At 34.0% G+C, this 17,918-nt stretch overlaps 3 non-coding genes across 3 annotated transcripts; all 3 read right to left on the bottom strand.

The window, feature by feature from the left end:
* Positions 1 to 2,458: 2,458 nt before the first annotated feature.
* LOC149776889 (U5 spliceosomal RNA) lies at positions 2,459 to 2,574 on the bottom strand. The gene has a single exon (XR_016416423.1). It is a non-coding gene; the product is annotated as a U5 spliceosomal RNA (small nuclear RNA).
* A 6,133-nt stretch (positions 2,575 to 8,707) lies between these two features.
* LOC149776888 (U5 spliceosomal RNA) lies at positions 8,708 to 8,823 on the bottom strand. Its single transcript, XR_016416422.1, has one exon. It is a non-coding gene; the product is annotated as a U5 spliceosomal RNA (small nuclear RNA).
* A 6,133-nt stretch (positions 8,824 to 14,956) lies between these two features.
* On the bottom strand, positions 14,957 to 15,072 carry LOC149776887 (U5 spliceosomal RNA). The gene has a single exon (XR_016416421.1). It is a non-coding gene; the product is annotated as a U5 spliceosomal RNA (small nuclear RNA).
* Positions 15,073 to 17,918: the final 2,846 nt, after the last annotated feature.

The following is a 17,918-nucleotide window of genomic DNA, read 5'->3' as shown; positions in this document are numbered from 1 at the left end:
TGGTGATATGAACTAATCATGGTCACTTATGACAGTACACTTCACATGTCCTTATGAAACCTTGCTATCACCACCGGACTACTGGAGAGCTTCCAAACTGATCCAACTCTAACATTTTGTTCCAGATACAATGTTAGACCTGAAAAGATATAACATGTCTCACTTGATTCTAGAAAACAGTAAGATGTAGGTAAATGAATTTAAAATGTGTTCGATATGGTGATTTCAAAATAACATTAAGGTTGCAAGCATGGGAAAAATATTAAACATGACAGACTGACACTCAAAAAGGTGAAGCGATGACCATGTATTAAAGTGATAAATTTATCCTAAAAATATATGGGGTTTCTAGAAGCATATTTAGCCATTTACAGGTTAAATAGCAAATCAGGTAGACTATGTATCATACAGTTTAAGGCAATGTTGGGGCTGTGAGGTTTGATGATTGGTGCAAACATTAGTACATACCAGTATACAGGAAAGTCAAGCGACAATGTAATAAATTAAAATATATGACTATAAGCGATCTTATTCATGAGGGAAATAACAATTTTGGATATTGCAGATGAATACAGCAAAATGTGGCCACACAGATCAACTATAGATACCAATAAATCCTATATCGTCAACTAAATGTGAAATTCTGATCCCCAAAACGTGAAAACCAGGATGGACATTTACATATGTGGGACATATACAATGTACTTCTTAAGATCAAATGTGCAAACAAAATTCAAATGATCTGTTTCAACATTTATCATTAAGAGTGTTGGTTACCAATTATTAAACTCAATGATTCAATGGAATCAGATATCAGCTGATGCTACAATACTGCACACTGTCATAGTACTAAATTGAAATATGTTATCATACATAGGCCTACTCATGATGAAAATAACATTTTGGGATATTTTCAGCGCACACAGCCAGAAATGGGCCTTACAGATTCACTATATGTACAATGTCAGCCTATATGATGTACTGAATGTGAACGTTTGATCCCAAACATTCTAAAATATATGAATATTTGTTCATGTGGGATATGTAGCTATCGCAAAATCAGTTGTACAAAGTTGAATTCAAATAATCTGTTTGAATATTTCTTATGCAATCTTTAGAGTGTCAGTTAACAAATATTATTAGTAATTAATAATGCATAAAGCAAGATGGATCATCAGCATTCCCATAACATCATATAGGCCACAATGCTGCACTACACCAATCAATATCGTAACCAAACTGAACAATACAATGGAATGCATTTTGTGTTCAGCTTATATTATTTTGCTGTTTTCTTACATCCAAGGGTAATATACATGGGGAAAGTATATTTTATCCCTTTGAATTGTATTTCATTCTGGGACAGTTTAAAATGATTTAGTAGAGAACTTGACTAGGTTCTAGTATAAAGTTTTCATCTCTGTCCTCTCACTAAATACCCTATAACTATGTTTGTAAAAAATTACTGAAGGCCATACAAGCAGATATGTGTTACTCAGGAAGTGACCCCATGATAAACTCATAAATTAACTGCTTGGACCCCTAATAAATACTTTGAATGACCAATACAAACTGGAATTTTGTCTTCGTGTATTTTAAATGATGGTCTCATTTTGACTTACAAAGATATTTTCTCTGACAAAATTTGACAAATATCCAACATTGGAACTTATATATGGTGTAGGAATATTTACATGCTGATATCATTTAATATCATTTCAACAAATATTATATATTTTGGAGTAAATGTTTTAATTTTTTATACTTCTTTTTAAATTTCATTTAAATTTTTCAAAATAAAACTTAACTTTTTATTTCTAATTTCATTCTACTGTTTTTCAAAGTCAATATACATAACATATTGAAATTTCATGTGTCGTTCATTAATAATAAAGATTTAATACCAGTTTAATCTTTACTCAAATACTGCACTGACAGGACATAGCACAATTAATTTTGTTATATGTTCTCTACATTTGGTTCTCGAGGCTGACATTTCCACTGTGTGACAATCAGTACAAATCATATGTTAATCTAAAAATACCTTCACGGTGAAGTTCTTGCCAAAGGTTTTTTTGAGAGGCTGGACTGTCAACAGAGCAGTATGTAAACAGAACACATATTTCACTTCCGGATCATCACCATGGCCTTATTACTGACTATGCACTATCGCCAAAATACACATGGAAAACCACACCTGAGCTCATATTCTCAAGAATAAACAATGACCTTTAAATCCCTATCAAAATCGCATAAATATAACTCTTCTATCACCATGACAATGAGAGAGGAATAAATGTTCTAACAATAGACTAGAACTACCTTTGTGAGTACCGAACTGGAAGTACTGAGACCTGATTATATAATCATCGGTTACTATCTTCCATTTGGATCTGGTTAGAAGAAAAGAGAACAAAATGCTAAATTTGAACAAGAGGTTTACTTTAATTGAATTGGTACCTCACCAAAGTGAGGCTTCAAAGAATGGTCTATAGACTCATTAAATGTTCCTCTCCACGGTAATCTTTAGTAAAAGGCGAAAGATTAATACGATGTGAAGAGAAACCAGAGTAATCATTATACTTTCACGCTTTATTTTGAAGAGAAATAGTTTGAACTTTCCAAATGCTTTTGTAAAGACGATAGTGGAATGGTTATGTCTACAAAGATCCAAAAGGGTCATAGTTTTCAATATACAGTGTCATTTTGCTATTGGCTGTTTTGAATTTCAGTGAAACCCATTTATTTTCTTTATACTGGTAGAAAGGATACTAATTAATATTTCTATATTTCTTGTCGTGGAAAAGGCAGGGGGAGTTAATTTGACAGTGAAAGGGATGTAATCCACATTCGTTAGATGTTCGAGTTATCGAGATGGATTATAACTACCTATTTATACATCAGGAAAAGATTACTAATTTGGAAAAAAATAACAGGTGTTTTATTCATATAGGAAATCAAAATTTACTTGAAGAAAAAAAATTCCATTTTAGATTAATGCAACGTGTGGATGTTTCAGATGTTTGGGATATCATCTGTCTTCTCCGAGGAGAGCAATGTAGACCTTAAACCTGGCATATGTACTAGCAAACTAGGGTATGTTATACCAAGCTTAGACCATTAACTGTCTTTATTGCGTTTGGTACAATTCCAATAGGTGGTCCACACATGGTTAAGTAAAGATTCAGACATGTTTAGGCTGCCGTTAATGAAATTGAGTCGCAATTATTACTTCCGGATCAGTACCCACAAAAGTAGTCCCAGTCTATATTTAGAGCATTGTTTCCTCTCTCGTTTCGGTAGTGGTACGCAGCTTAGATTTCGGCTTTTGAGGTATAGATTTCAGGAAAATTAAATTGAAAACTCTTTGTAAAATGAGCATCAATGAGTTTCTCTTCCTACTGCTAAAACTGTTAGATCCAACTCGCAAAAAAGGCGCATAACATATTCCCATGTTGTTGTTGTGGGAATAACGCCATTTTTCAGCACGTGATAGGCTATACATGGCGGCCAGTATAAATAGTGGCATAAGAAACTGGAGAAAACCTCGGGAAGAGCCACCGACTCACGAGAGGCTAATGGCAACCTTTCTCATATACACACATAGACCGACCCCGAGACCCGAACCACGTGGATCGAGATGAGATGGCAGTGATTGGTAAAGTCGAGCGCTTTAGAACACTCGGCCATCCGGGTTCCCGTTTAATTCCATGTAGTTTAAAATTAGCATTTAAAACCTTAATACTTACGTGTAAATTCTTCATTTCTTTTAAGGTATGTCACCTGCTGTGATACATCGCCAGCATTGAAAATTATTTTCTGTCGGAAACGTGTCATGCCGTTTTCATAGATTTGTATGTTTTGAGTTTAAATGAATGCAGCCGGTGTTACTATCCATCAAAAATAATAGTAATACAAAGTTTATGTAAGTAACAACTCAGATTTCGTTAGAGATTTTCAATCACAAATACATAAAAGTAGCTAGAAATACGAGGCCTCCAAAGTTGTATATTAAAACTTGCTGGTACTCTGTGACATGTGAATGGTTTTAAGATTGTTCTTTTTGAATTATTTTTAGGCAGCCATAGTCAAAAAAATTTCCTTAATGTTATTTCGTCTGTTTTGCTTTAATTTGGTTTCGTTAGATGCCTCAAGGAGCAAATCTGAGCAGCTTTGATCATTAATGAAATTGTAAAGCCGATGTAATAAGCCTTTCCCAAAGAATTTATTAATTTCTTAGAATTAGTTCGAAGATGAAAAATACCATGGCACATGCTCATAGGTAGAGAAAAAAATAATGAACAGATCACAGCAAACAAACAAAAAACCCCAACCATGTTGCCACTTTCACATGGACGTAAGCTTATGGTGCTTTAGGTTCGTTGATATTAGACACACACACACACACACACACACACACACACACACACTGTTTACTCATATTCAGCGTGATGTTGTGAGTTTGACGCCATTTTCCAACAATAACAAGAAAAAAACAACTTGCATCTTTCAAATGCAATTAATATTACAGTACCTTCGGTTCTTTGATTTTCAGTCAAAACACACACACACACACACACACACACACACACACTCGTGCATGTATATACACAGGGCGTTTTTACTGCAGACGAGTTTCAAATATACACTTAACAGATCTTAATTTCCAAAACTTTGATACATCTAGTCCACAATCGTTAGATCACGCCTCTTTTTATTAGCGGATTGATTATTCAGATTGGTTTTACTGGGTTTAATGCCATTTTGCAGCACATGATTGGTATATATATGAACGCTAAATTGATACACTTTGGATGACCATATGCAAATATAATACTTGTACATACATTTGCATACATATTCCACGCAAACTAGACCAGCAAGTAGATCATCGCTTCTTTTGTTTTTTTCTGACACTACCGGTAATGTCAGGGGAGAAAAAAGAAGAAAAGGCGGAGATCTACTTGTTGGTCTAAAAAGCAAACGTGCATCTACATACATGTATTTGAATAAGATCACATCAAATGCTAAATTCATAAACATAAGATAATGTTACTTACTTCCAAACACACATGCATACCATATACATGTGAGATAAAGAGGACAAAATAGAAGGTATGATGCGAGAAAGTGACGTGATAACTAACATACTTCTGGTCCAGTAATATTCAGGGAACATAATATTCCTGATAAACTCCATTTGTCAATAAATCGAACAAGGTCAGATCCATAAGGACATAGAACACAATTAATTTTACTCTATGTTCTCTACATTTGTTTCTCAATACTTCTTAAATCCCTAAAAAATGCATAAATATAACTCTTCTGTCACCACCAAAATGAGAGGAAGAAATATTCTAAAAATAGACTTGAACTACATCTATTGGTACTGAACTGGATGTACTAATTGTGACCTGATTCCTGACAGGCCCAATTTGTTATGGCCAATTTTAGTCAAACTTTTATATTTGCATGCCACACCTATTTCAATTTTATACATGAAGTCTTTTTGAATTTTATTACAAACAAGACACGTGACACCTTTCAGAAAGTGTGTAGTGCTGGTGTTCCACAGGGTGCAAATTTTGGTCCAAGTGCTCTTGAGAAACCAAAACTTAATTTGCTATATCTTCCTTAATTATAAGAATTTTTCAATGCAATGAAAACCTGAATGTACAAGGCCTCTCTGAGAATATGTTTACAATTTGAAATTATTGATAAAGGAAATTTAAATAAACATTTAAATTTTAAAAACTACATTTTATTGAAAATATAAATTTTCCTACAAGTTTTAAAATTCAGTTTGACAAATTTTAGACAGCAAAGTTGACTAATACATGGTATTTAAAACAAATGGTAGCTTAAGTCTGTACAAGTGATATCATTTTTCCCAGGGTTAGTGAAGCAACACAGCTCATAGTGATTTTGGCAGCAAACCGCAATATGCCTGTCCAGATGCATATAGGTGTAGACACTAAAGAAACAGTGACAGGTGCTATGTTCCACATATTGTGTCAGGTACGTAGGCAGTTGTTTGTATAAGTAATAGCGCACTCAGATTTAAAGTTCGGATGGGACCACTACCATGTTGTATAGCAAAAATGCATTCCATTTCAATGTCAATAACTACAAAAGGTGACAATGGGATAGGAAAATACAGTTTCTAGGGAGGCTCTACCTTACTGAAAAATGGTGTTATTCTCTCTCATGAAGACCTAAGCCATGTCTTTGTGGTGCTATATATCAGTGTGGTGATATGAACTAATCATGGTCACTTATGACAGTACACTTCACATGTCCTTATGAAACCTTGCTATCACCACCGGACTACTGGAGAGCTTCCAAACTGATCCAACTCTAACATTTTGTTCCAGATACAATGTTAGACCTGAAAAGATATAACATGTCTCACTTGATTCTAGAAAACAGTAAGATGTAGGTAAATGAATTTAAAATGTGTTCGATATGGTGATTTCAAAATAACATTAAGGTTGCAAGCATGGGAAAAATATTAAACATGACAGACTGACACTCAAAAAGGTGAAGCGATGACCATGTATTAAAGTGATAAATTTATCCTAAAAATATATGGGGTTTCTAGAAGCATATTTAGCCATTTACAGGTTAAATAGCAAATCAGGTAGACTATGTATCATACAGTTTAAGGCAATGTTGGGGCTGTGAGGTTTGATGATTGGTGCAAACATTAGTACATACCAGTATACAGGAAAGTCAAGCGACAATGTAATAAATTAAAATATATGACTATAAGCGATCTTATTCATGAGGGAAATAACAATTTTGGATATTGCAGATGAATACAGCAAAATGTGGCCACACAGATCAACTATAGATACCAATAAATCCTATATCGTCAACTAAATGTGAAATTCTGATCCCCAAAACGTGAAAACCAGGATGGACATTTACATATGTGGGACATATACAATGTACTTCTTAAGATCAAATGTGCAAACAAAATTCAAATGATCTGTTTCAACATTTATCATTAAGAGTGTTGGTTACCAATTATTAAACTCAATGATTCAATGGAATCAGATATCAGCTGATGCTACAATACTGCACACTGTCATAGTACTAAATTGAAATATGTTATCATACATAGGCCTACTCATGATGAAAATAACATTTTGGGATATTTTCAGCGCACACAGCCAGAAATGGGCCTTACAGATTCACTATATGTACAATGTCAGCCTATATGATGTACTGAATGTGAACGTTTGATCCCAAACATTCTAAAATATATGAATATTTGTTCATGTGGGATATGTAGCTATCGCAAAATCAGTTGTACAAAGTTGAATTCAAATAATCTGTTTGAATATTTCTTATGCAATCTTTAGAGTGTCAGTTAACAAATATTATTAGTAATTAATAATGCATAAAGCAAGATGGATCATCAGCATTCCCATAACATCATATAGGCCACAATGCTGCACTACACCAATCAATATCGTAACCAAACTGAACAATACAATGGAATGCATTTTGTGTTCAGCTTATATTATTTTGCTGTTTTCTTACATCCAAGGGTAATATACATGGGGAAAGTATATTTTATCCCTTTGAATTGTATTTCATTCTGGGACAGTTTAAAATGATTTAGTAGAGAACTTGACTAGGTTCTAGTATAAAGTTTTCATCTCTGTCCTCTCACTAAATACCCTATAACTATGTTTGTAAAAAATTACTGAAGGCCATACAAGCAGATATGTGTTACTCAGGAAGTGACCCCATGATAAACTCATAAATTAACTGCTTGGACCCCTAATAAATACTTTGAATGACCAATACAAACTGGAATTTTGTCTTCGTGTATTTTAAATGATGGTCTCATTTTGACTTACAAAGATATTTTCTCTGACAAAATTTGACAAATATCCAACATTGGAACTTATATATGGTGTAGGAATATTTACATGCTGATATCATTTAATATCATTTCAACAAATATTATATATTTTGGAGTAAATGTTTTAATTTTTTATACTTCTTTTTAAATTTCATTTAAATTTTTCAAAATAAAACTTAACTTTTTATTTCTAATTTCATTCTACTGTTTTTCAAAGTCAATATACATAACATATTGAAATTTCATGTGTCGTTCATTAATAATAAAGATTTAATACCAGTTTAATCTTTACTCAAATACTGCACTGACAGGACATAGCACAATTAATTTTGTTATATGTTCTCTACATTTGGTTCTCGAGGCTGACATTTCCACTGTGTGACAATCAGTACAAATCATATGTTAATCTAAAAATACCTTCACGGTGAAGTTCTTGCCAAAGGTTTTTTTGAGAGGCTGGACTGTCAACAGAGCAGTATGTAAACAGAACACATATTTCACTTCCGGATCATCACCATGGCCTTATTACTGACTATGCACTATCGCCAAAATACACATGGAAAACCACACCTGAGCTCATATTCTCAAGAATAAACAATGACCTTTAAATCCCTATCAAAATCGCATAAATATAACTCTTCTATCACCATGACAATGAGAGAGGAATAAATGTTCTAACAATAGACTAGAACTACCTTTGTGAGTACCGAACTGGAAGTACTGAGACCTGATTATATAATCATCGGTTACTATCTTCCATTTGGATCTGGTTAGAAGAAAAGAGAACAAAATGCTAAATTTGAACAAGAGGTTTACTTTAATTGAATTGGTACCTCACCAAAGTGAGGCTTCAAAGAATGGTCTATAGACTCATTAAATGTTCCTCTCCACGGTAATCTTTAGTAAAAGGCGAAAGATTAATACGATGTGAAGAGAAACCAGAGTAATCATTATACTTTCACGCTTTATTTTGAAGAGAAATAGTTTGAACTTTCCAAATGCTTTTGTAAAGACGATAGTGGAATGGTTATGTCTACAAAGATCCAAAAGGGTCATAGTTTTCAATATACAGTGTCATTTTGCTATTGGCTATTTTGAATTTCAGTGAAACCCATTTATTTTCTTTATACTGGTAGAAAGGATACTAATTAATATTTCTATATTTCTTGTCGTGGAAAAGGCAGGGGGAGTTAATTTGACAGTGAAAGGGATGTAATCCACATTCGTTAGATGTTCGAGTTATCGAGATGGATTATAACTACCTATTTATACATCAGGAAAAGATTACTAATTTGGAAAAAAATAACAGGTGTTTTATTCATATAGGAAATCAAAATTTACTTGAAGAAAAAAAATTCCATTTTAGATTAATGCAACGTGTGGATGTTTCAGATGTTTGGGATATCATCTGTCTTCTCCGAGGAGAGCAATGTAGACCTTAAACCTGGCATATGTACTAGCAAACTAGGGTATGTTATACCAAGCTTAGACCATTAACTGTCTTTATTGCGTTTGGTACAATTCCAATAGGTGGTCCACACATGGTTAAGTAAAGATTCAGACATGTTTAGGCTGCCGTTAATGAAATTGAGTCGCAATTATTACTTCCGGATCAGTACCCACAAAAGTAGTCCCAGTCTATATTTAGAGCATTGTTTCCTCTCTCGTTTCGGTAGTGGTACGCAGCTTAGATTTCGGCTTTTGAGGTATAGATTTCAGGAAAATTAAATTGAAAACTCTTTGTAAAATGAGCATCAATGAGTTTCTCTTCCTACTGCTAAAACTGTTAGATCCAACTCGCAAAAAAGGCGCATAACATATTCCCATGTTGTTGTTGTGGGAATAACGCCATTTTTCAGCACGTGATAGGCTATACATGGCGGCCAGTATAAATAGTGGCATAAGAAACTGGAGAAAACCTCGGGAAGAGCCACCGACTCACGAGAGGCTAATGGCAACCTTTCTCATATACACACATAGACCGACCCCGAGACCCGAACCACGTGGATCGAGATGAGATGGCAGTGATTGGTAAAGTCGAGCGCTTTAGAACACTCGGCCATCCGGGTTCCCGTTTAATTCCATGTAGTTTAAAATTAGCATTTAAAACCTTAATACTTACGTGTAAATTCTTCATTTCTTTTAAGGTATGTCACCTGCTGTGATACATCGCCAGCATTGAAAATTATTTTCTGTCGGAAACGTGTCATGCCGTTTTCATAGATTTGTATGTTTTGAGTTTAAATGAATGCAGCCGGTGTTACTATCCATCAAAAATAATAGTAATACAAAGTTTATGTAAGTAACAACTCAGATTTCGTTAGAGATTTTCAATCACAAATACATAAAAGTAGCTAGAAATACGAGGCCTCCAAAGTTGTATATTAAAACTTGCTGGTACTCTGTGACATGTGAATGGTTTTAAGATTGTTCTTTTTGAATTATTTTTAGGCAGCCATAGTCAAAAAAATTTCCTTAATGTTATTTCGTCTGTTTTGCTTTAATTTGGTTTCGCTAGATGCCTCAAGGAGCAAATCTGAGCAGCTTTGATCATTAATGAAATTGTAAAGCCGATGTAATAAACCTTTCCCAAAGAATTTATTAATTTCTTAGAATTAGTTCGAAGATGAAAAATACCATGGCACATGCTCATAGGTAGAGAAAAAAATAATGAACAGATCACAGCAAACAAACAAAAAACCCCAACCATGTTGCCACTTTCACATGGACGTAAGCTTATGGTGCTTTAGGTTCGTTGATATTAGACACACACACACACACACACACACACACACACACACACTGTTTACTCATATTCAGCGTGATGTTGTGAGTTTGACGCCATTTTCCAACAATAACAAGAAAAAAACAACTTGCATCTTTCAAATGCAATTAATATTACAGTACCTTCGGTTCTTTGATTTTCAGTCAAAACACACACACACACACACACACACACACACACACTCGTGCATGTATATACACAGGGCGTTTTTACTGCAGACGAGTTTCAAATATACACTTAACAGATCTTAATTTCCAAAACTTTGATACATCTAGTCCACAATCGTTAGATCACGCCTCTTTTTATTAGCGGATTGATTATTCAGATTGGTTTTACTGGGTTTAATGCCATTTTGCAGCACATGATTGGTATATATATGAACGCTAAATTGATACACTTTGGATGACCATATGCAAATATAATACTTGTACATACATTTGCATACATATTCCACGCAAACTAGACCAGCAAGTAGATCATCGCTTCTTTTGTTTTTTTCTGACACTACCGGTAATGTCAGGGGAGAAAAAAGAAGAAAAGGCGGAGATCTACTTGTTGGTCTAAAAAGCAAACGTGCATCTACATACATGTATTTGAATAAGATCACATCAAATGCTAAATTCATAAACATAAGATAATGTTACTTACTTCCAAACACACATGCATACCATATACATGTGAGATAAAGAGGACAAAATAGAAGGTATGATGCGAGAAAGTGACGTGATAACTAACATACTTCTGGTCCAGTAATATTCAGGGAACATAATATTCCTGATAAACTCCATTTGTCAATAAATCGAACAAGGTCAGATCCATAAGGACATAGAACACAATTAATTTTACTCTATGTTCTCTACATTTGTTTCTCAATACTTCTTAAATCCCTAAAAAATGCATAAATATAACTCTTCTGTCACCACCAAAATGAGAGGAAGAAATATTCTAAAAATAGACTTGAACTACATCTATTGGTACTGAACTGGATGTACTAATTGTGACCTGATTCCTGACAGGCCCAATTTGTTATGGCCAATTTTAGTCAAACTTTTATATTTGCATGCCACACCTATTTCAATTTTATACATGAAGTCTTTTTGAATTTTATTACAAACAAGACACGTGACACCTTTCAGAAAGTGTGTAGTGCTGGTGTTCCACAGGGTGCAAATTTTGGTCCAAGTGCTCTTGAGAAACCAAAACTTAATTTGCTATATCTTCCTTAATTATAAGAATTTTTCAATGCAATGAAAACCTGAATGTACAAGGCCTCTCTGAGAATATGTTTACAATTTGAAATTATTGATAAAGGAAATTTAAATAAACATTTAAATTTTAAAAACTACATTTTATTGAAAATATAAATTTTCCTACAAGTTTTAAAATTCAGTTTGACAAATTTTAGACAGCAAAGTTGACTAATACATGGTATTTAAAACAAATGGTAGCTTAAGTCTGTACAAGTGATATCATTTTTCCCAGGGTTAGTGAAGCAACACAGCTCATAGTGATTTTGGCAGCAAACCGCAATATGCCTGTCCAGATGCATATAGGTGTAGACACTAAAGAAACAGTGACAGGTGCTATGTTCCACATATTGTGTCAGGTACGTAGGCAGTTGTTTGTATAAGTAATAGCGCACTCAGATTTAAAGTTCGGATGGGACCACTACCATGTTGTATAGCAAAAATGCATTCCATTTCAATGTCAATAACTACAAAAGGTGACAATGGGATAGGAAAATACAGTTTCTAGGGAGGCTCTACCTTACTGAAAAATGGTGTTATTCTCTCTCATGAAGACCTAAGCCATGTCTTTGTGGTGCTATATATCAGTGTGGTGATATGAACTAATCATGGTCACTTATGACAGTACACTTCACATGTCCTTATGAAACCTTGCTATCACCACCGGACTACTGGAGAGCTTCCAAACTGATCCAACTCTAACATTTTGTTCCAGATACAATGTTAGACCTGAAAAGATATAACATGTCTCACTTGATTCTAGAAAACAGTAAGATGTAGGTAAATGAATTTAAAATGTGTTCGATATGGTGATTTCAAAATAACATTAAGGTTGCAAGCATGGGAAAAATATTAAACATGACAGACTGACACTCAAAAAGGTGAAGCGATGACCATGTATTAAAGTGATAAATTTATCCTAAAAATATATGGGGTTTCTAGAAGCATATTTAGCCATTTACAGGTTAAATAGCAAATCAGGTAGACTATGTATCATACAGTTTAAGGCAATGTTGGGGCTGTGAGGTTTGATGATTGGTGCAAACATTAGTACATACCAGTATACAGGAAAGTCAAGCGACAATGTAATAAATTAAAATATATGACTATAAGCGATCTTATTCATGAGGGAAATAACAATTTTGGATATTGCAGATGAATACAGCAAAATGTGGCCACACAGATCAACTATAGATACCAATAAATCCTATATCGTCAACTAAATGTGAAATTCTGATCCCCAAAACGTGAAAACCAGGATGGACATTTACATATGTGGGACATATACAATGTACTTCTTAAGATCAAATGTGCAAACAAAATTCAAATGATCTGTTTCAACATTTATCATTAAGAGTGTTGGTTACCAATTATTAAACTCAATGATTCAATGGAATCAGATATCAGCTGATGCTACAATACTGCACACTGTCATAGTACTAAATTGAAATATGTTATCATACATAGGCCTACTCATGATGAAAATAACATTTTGGGATATTTTCAGCGCACACAGCCAGAAATGGGCCTTACAGATTCACTATATGTACAATGTCAGCCTATATGATGTACTGAATGTGAACGTTTGATCCCAAACATTCTAAAATATATGAATATTTGTTCATGTGGGATATGTAGCTATCGCAAAATCAGTTGTACAAAGTTGAATTCAAATAATCTGTTTGAATATTTCTTATGCAATCTTTAGAGTGTCAGTTAACAAATATTATTAGTAATTAATAATGCATAAAGCAAGATGGATCATCAGCATTCCCATAACATCATATAGGCCACAATGCTGCACTACACCAATCAATATCGTAACCAAACTGAACAATACAATGGAATGCATTTTGTGTTCAGCTTATATTATTTTGCTGTTTTCTTACATCCAAGGGTAATATACATGGGGAAAGTATATTTTATCCCTTTGAATTGTATTTCATTCTGGGACAGTTTAAAATGATTTAGTAGAGAACTTGACTAGGTTCTAGTATAAAGTTTTCATCTCTGTCCTCTCACTAAATACCCTATAACTATGTTTGTAAAAAATTACTGAAGGCCATACAAGCAGATATGTGTTACTCAGGAAGTGACCCCATGATAAACTCATAAATTAACTGCTTGGACCCCTAATAAATACTTTGAATGACCAATACAAACTGGAATTTTGTCTTCGTGTATTTTAAATGATGGTCTCATTTTGACTTACAAAGATATTTTCTCTGACAAAATTTGACAAATATCCAACATTGGAACTTATATATGGTGTAGGAATATTTACATGCTGATATCATTTAATATCATTTCAACAAATATTATATATTTTGGAGTAAATGTTTTAATTTTTTATACTTCTTTTTAAATTTCATTTAAATTTTTCAAAATAAAACTTAACTTTTTATTTCTAATTTCATTCTACTGTTTTTCAAAGTCAATATACATAACATATTGAAATTTCATGTGTCGTTCATTAATAATAAAGATTTAATACCAGTTTAATCTTTACTCAAATACTGCACTGACAGGACATAGCACAATTAATTTTGTTATATGTTCTCTACATTTGGTTCTCGAGGCTGACATTTCCACTGTGTGACAATCAGTACAAATCATATGTTAATCTAAAAATACCTTCACGGTGAAGTTCTTGCCAAAGGTTTTTTTGAGAGGCTGGACTGTCAACAGAGCAGTATGTAAACAGAACACATATTTCACTTCCGGATCATCACCATGGCCTTATTACTGACTATGCACTATCGCCAAAATACACATGGAAAACCACACCTGAGCTCATATTCTCAAGAATAAACAATGACCTTTAAATCCCTATCAAAATCGCATAAATATAACTCTTCTATCACCATGACAATGAGAGAGGAATAAATGTTCTAACAATAGACTAGAACTACCTTTGTGAGTACCGAACTGGAAGTACTGAGACCTGATTATATAATCATCGGTTACTATCTTCCATTTGGATCTGGTTAGAAGAAAAGAGAACAAAATGCTAAATTTGAACAAGAGGTTTACTTTAATTGAATTGGTACCTCACCAAAGTGAGGCTTCAAAGAATGGTCTATAGACTCATTAAATGTTCCTCTCCACGGTAATCTTTAGTAAAAGGCGAAAGATTAATACGATGTGAAGAGAAACCAGAGTAATCATTATACTTTCACGCTTTATTTTGAAGAGAAATAGTTTGAACTTTCCAAATGCTTTTGTAAAGACGATAGTGGAATGGTTATGTCTACAAAGATCCAAAAGGGTCATAGTTTTCAATATACAGTGTCATTTTGCTATTGGCTATTTTGAATTTCAGTGAAACCCATTTATTTTCTTTATACTGGTAGAAAGGATACTAATTAATATTTCTATATTTCTTGTCGTGGAAAAGGCAGGGGGAGTTAATTTGACAGTGAAAGGGATGTAATCCACATTCGTTAGATGTTCGAGTTATCGAGATGGATTATAACTACCTATTTATACATCAGGAAAAGATTACTAATTTGGAAAAAAATAACAGGTGTTTTATTCATATAGGAAATCAAAATTTACTTGAAGAAAAAAAATTCCATTTTAGATTAATGCAACGTGTGGATGTTTCAGATGTTTGGGATATCATCTGTCTTCTCCGAGGAGAGCAATGTAGACCTTAAACCTGGCATATGTACTAGCAAACTAGGGTATGTTATACCAAGCTTAGACCATTAACTGTCTTTATTGCGTTTGGTACAATTCCAATAGGTGGTCCACACATGGTTAAGTAAAGATTCAGACATGTTTAGGCTGCCGTTAATGAAATTGAGTCGCAATTATTACTTCCGGATCAGTACCCACAAAAGTAGTCCCAGTCTATATTTAGAGCATTGTTTCCTCTCTCGTTTCGGTAGTGGTACGCAGCTTAGATTTCGGCTTTTGAGGTATAGATTTCAGGAAAATTAAATTGAAAACTCTTTGTAAAATGAGCATCAATGAGTTTCTCTTCCTACTGCTAAAACTGTTAGATCCAACTCGCAAAAAAGGCGCATAACATATTCCCATGTTGTTGTTGTGGGAATAACGCCATTTTTCAGCACGTGATAGGCTATACATGGCGGCCAGTATAAATAGTGGCATAAGAAACTGGAGAAAACCTCGGGAAGAGCCACCGACTCACGAGAGGCTAATGGCAACCTTTCTCATATACACACATAGACCGACCCCGAGACCCGAACCACGTGGATCGAGATGAGATGGCAGTGATTGGTAAAGTCGAGCGCTTTAGAACACTCGGCCATCCGGGTTCCCGTTTAATTCCATGTAGTTTAAAATTAGCATTTAAAACCTTAATACTTACGTGTAAATTCTTCATTTCTTTTAAGGTATGTCACCTGCTGTGATACATCGCCAGCATTGAAAATTATTTTCTGTCGGAAACGTGTCATGCCGTTTTCATAGATTTGTATGTTTTGAGTTTAAATGAATGCAGCCGGTGTTACTATCCATCAAAAATAATAGTAATACAAAGTTTATGTAAGTAACAACTCAGATTTCGTTAGAGATTTTCAATCACAAATACATAAAAGTAGCTAGAAATACGAGGCCTCCAAAGTTGTATATTAAAACTTGCTGGTACTCTGTGACATGTGAATGGTTTTAAGATTGTTCTTTTTGAATTATTTTTAGGCAGCCATAGTCAAAAAAATTTCCTTAATGTTATTTCGTCTGTTTTGCTTTAATTTGGTTTCGTTAGATGCCTCAAGGAGCAAATCTGAGCAGCTTTGATCATTAATGAAATTGTAAAGCCGATGTAATAAACCTTTCCCAAAGAATTTATTAATTTCTTAGAATTAGTTCGAAGATGAAAAATACCATGGCACATGCTCATAGGTAGAGAAAAAAATAATGAACAGATCACAGCAAACAAACAAAAAACCCCAACCATGTTGCCACTTTCACATGGACGTAAGCTTATGGTGCTTTAGGTTCGTTGATATTAGACACACACACACACACACACACACACACACACACACTGTTTACTCATATTCAGCGTGATGTTGTGAGTTTGACGCCATTTTCCAACAATAACAAGAAAAAAACAACTTGCATCTTTCAAATGCAATTAATATTACAGTACCTTCGGTTCTTTGATTTTCAGTCAAAACACACACACACACACACACACACACACACACACTCGTGCATGTATATACACAGGGCGTTTTTACTGCAGACGAGTTTCAAATATACACTTAACAGATCTTAATTTCCAAAACTTTGATACATCTAGTCCACAATCGTTAGATCACGCCTCTTTTTATTAGCGGATTGATTATTCAGATTGGTTTTACTGGGTTTAATGCCATTTTGCAGCACATGATTGGTATATATATGAACGCTAAATTGATACACTTTGGATGACCATATGCAAATATAATACTTGTACATACATTTGCATACATATTCCACGCAAACTAGACCAGCAAGTAGATCATCGCTTCTTTTGTTTTTTTCTGACACTACCGGTAATGTCAGGGGAGAAAAAAGAAGAAAAGGCGGAGATCTACTTGTTGGTCTAAAAAGCAAACGTGCATCTACATACATGTATTTGAATAAGATCACATCAAATGCTAAATTCATAAACATAAGATAATGTTACTTACTTCCAAACACACATGCATACCATATACATGTGAGATAAAGAGGACAAAATAGAAGGTATGATGCGAGAAAGTGACGTGATAACTAACATACTTCTGGTCCAGTAATATTCAGGGAACATAATATTCCTGATAAACTCCATTTGTCAATAAATCGAACAAGGTCAGATCCATAAGGACATAGAACACAATTAATTTTACTCTATGTTCTCTACATTTGTTTCTCAATACTTCTTAAATCCCTAAAAAATGCATAAATATAACTCTTCTGTCACCACCAAAATGAGAGGAAGAAATATTCTAAAAATAGACTTGAACTACATCTATTGGTACTGAACTGGATGTACTAATTGTGACCTGATTCC

Source organism: Sinohyriopsis cumingii, chromosome 18 (assembly GCF_028554795.1).
Source record: "Sinohyriopsis cumingii isolate HCF-2022 chromosome 18, ASM2855479v2, whole genome shotgun sequence".
NCBI lineage: Eukaryota > Metazoa > Mollusca > Bivalvia > Unionida > Unionidae > Sinohyriopsis > Sinohyriopsis cumingii.
Note: the sequence above shows the minus strand (reverse complement) of the source record. Positions and strands in the feature narration are given on the sequence as shown.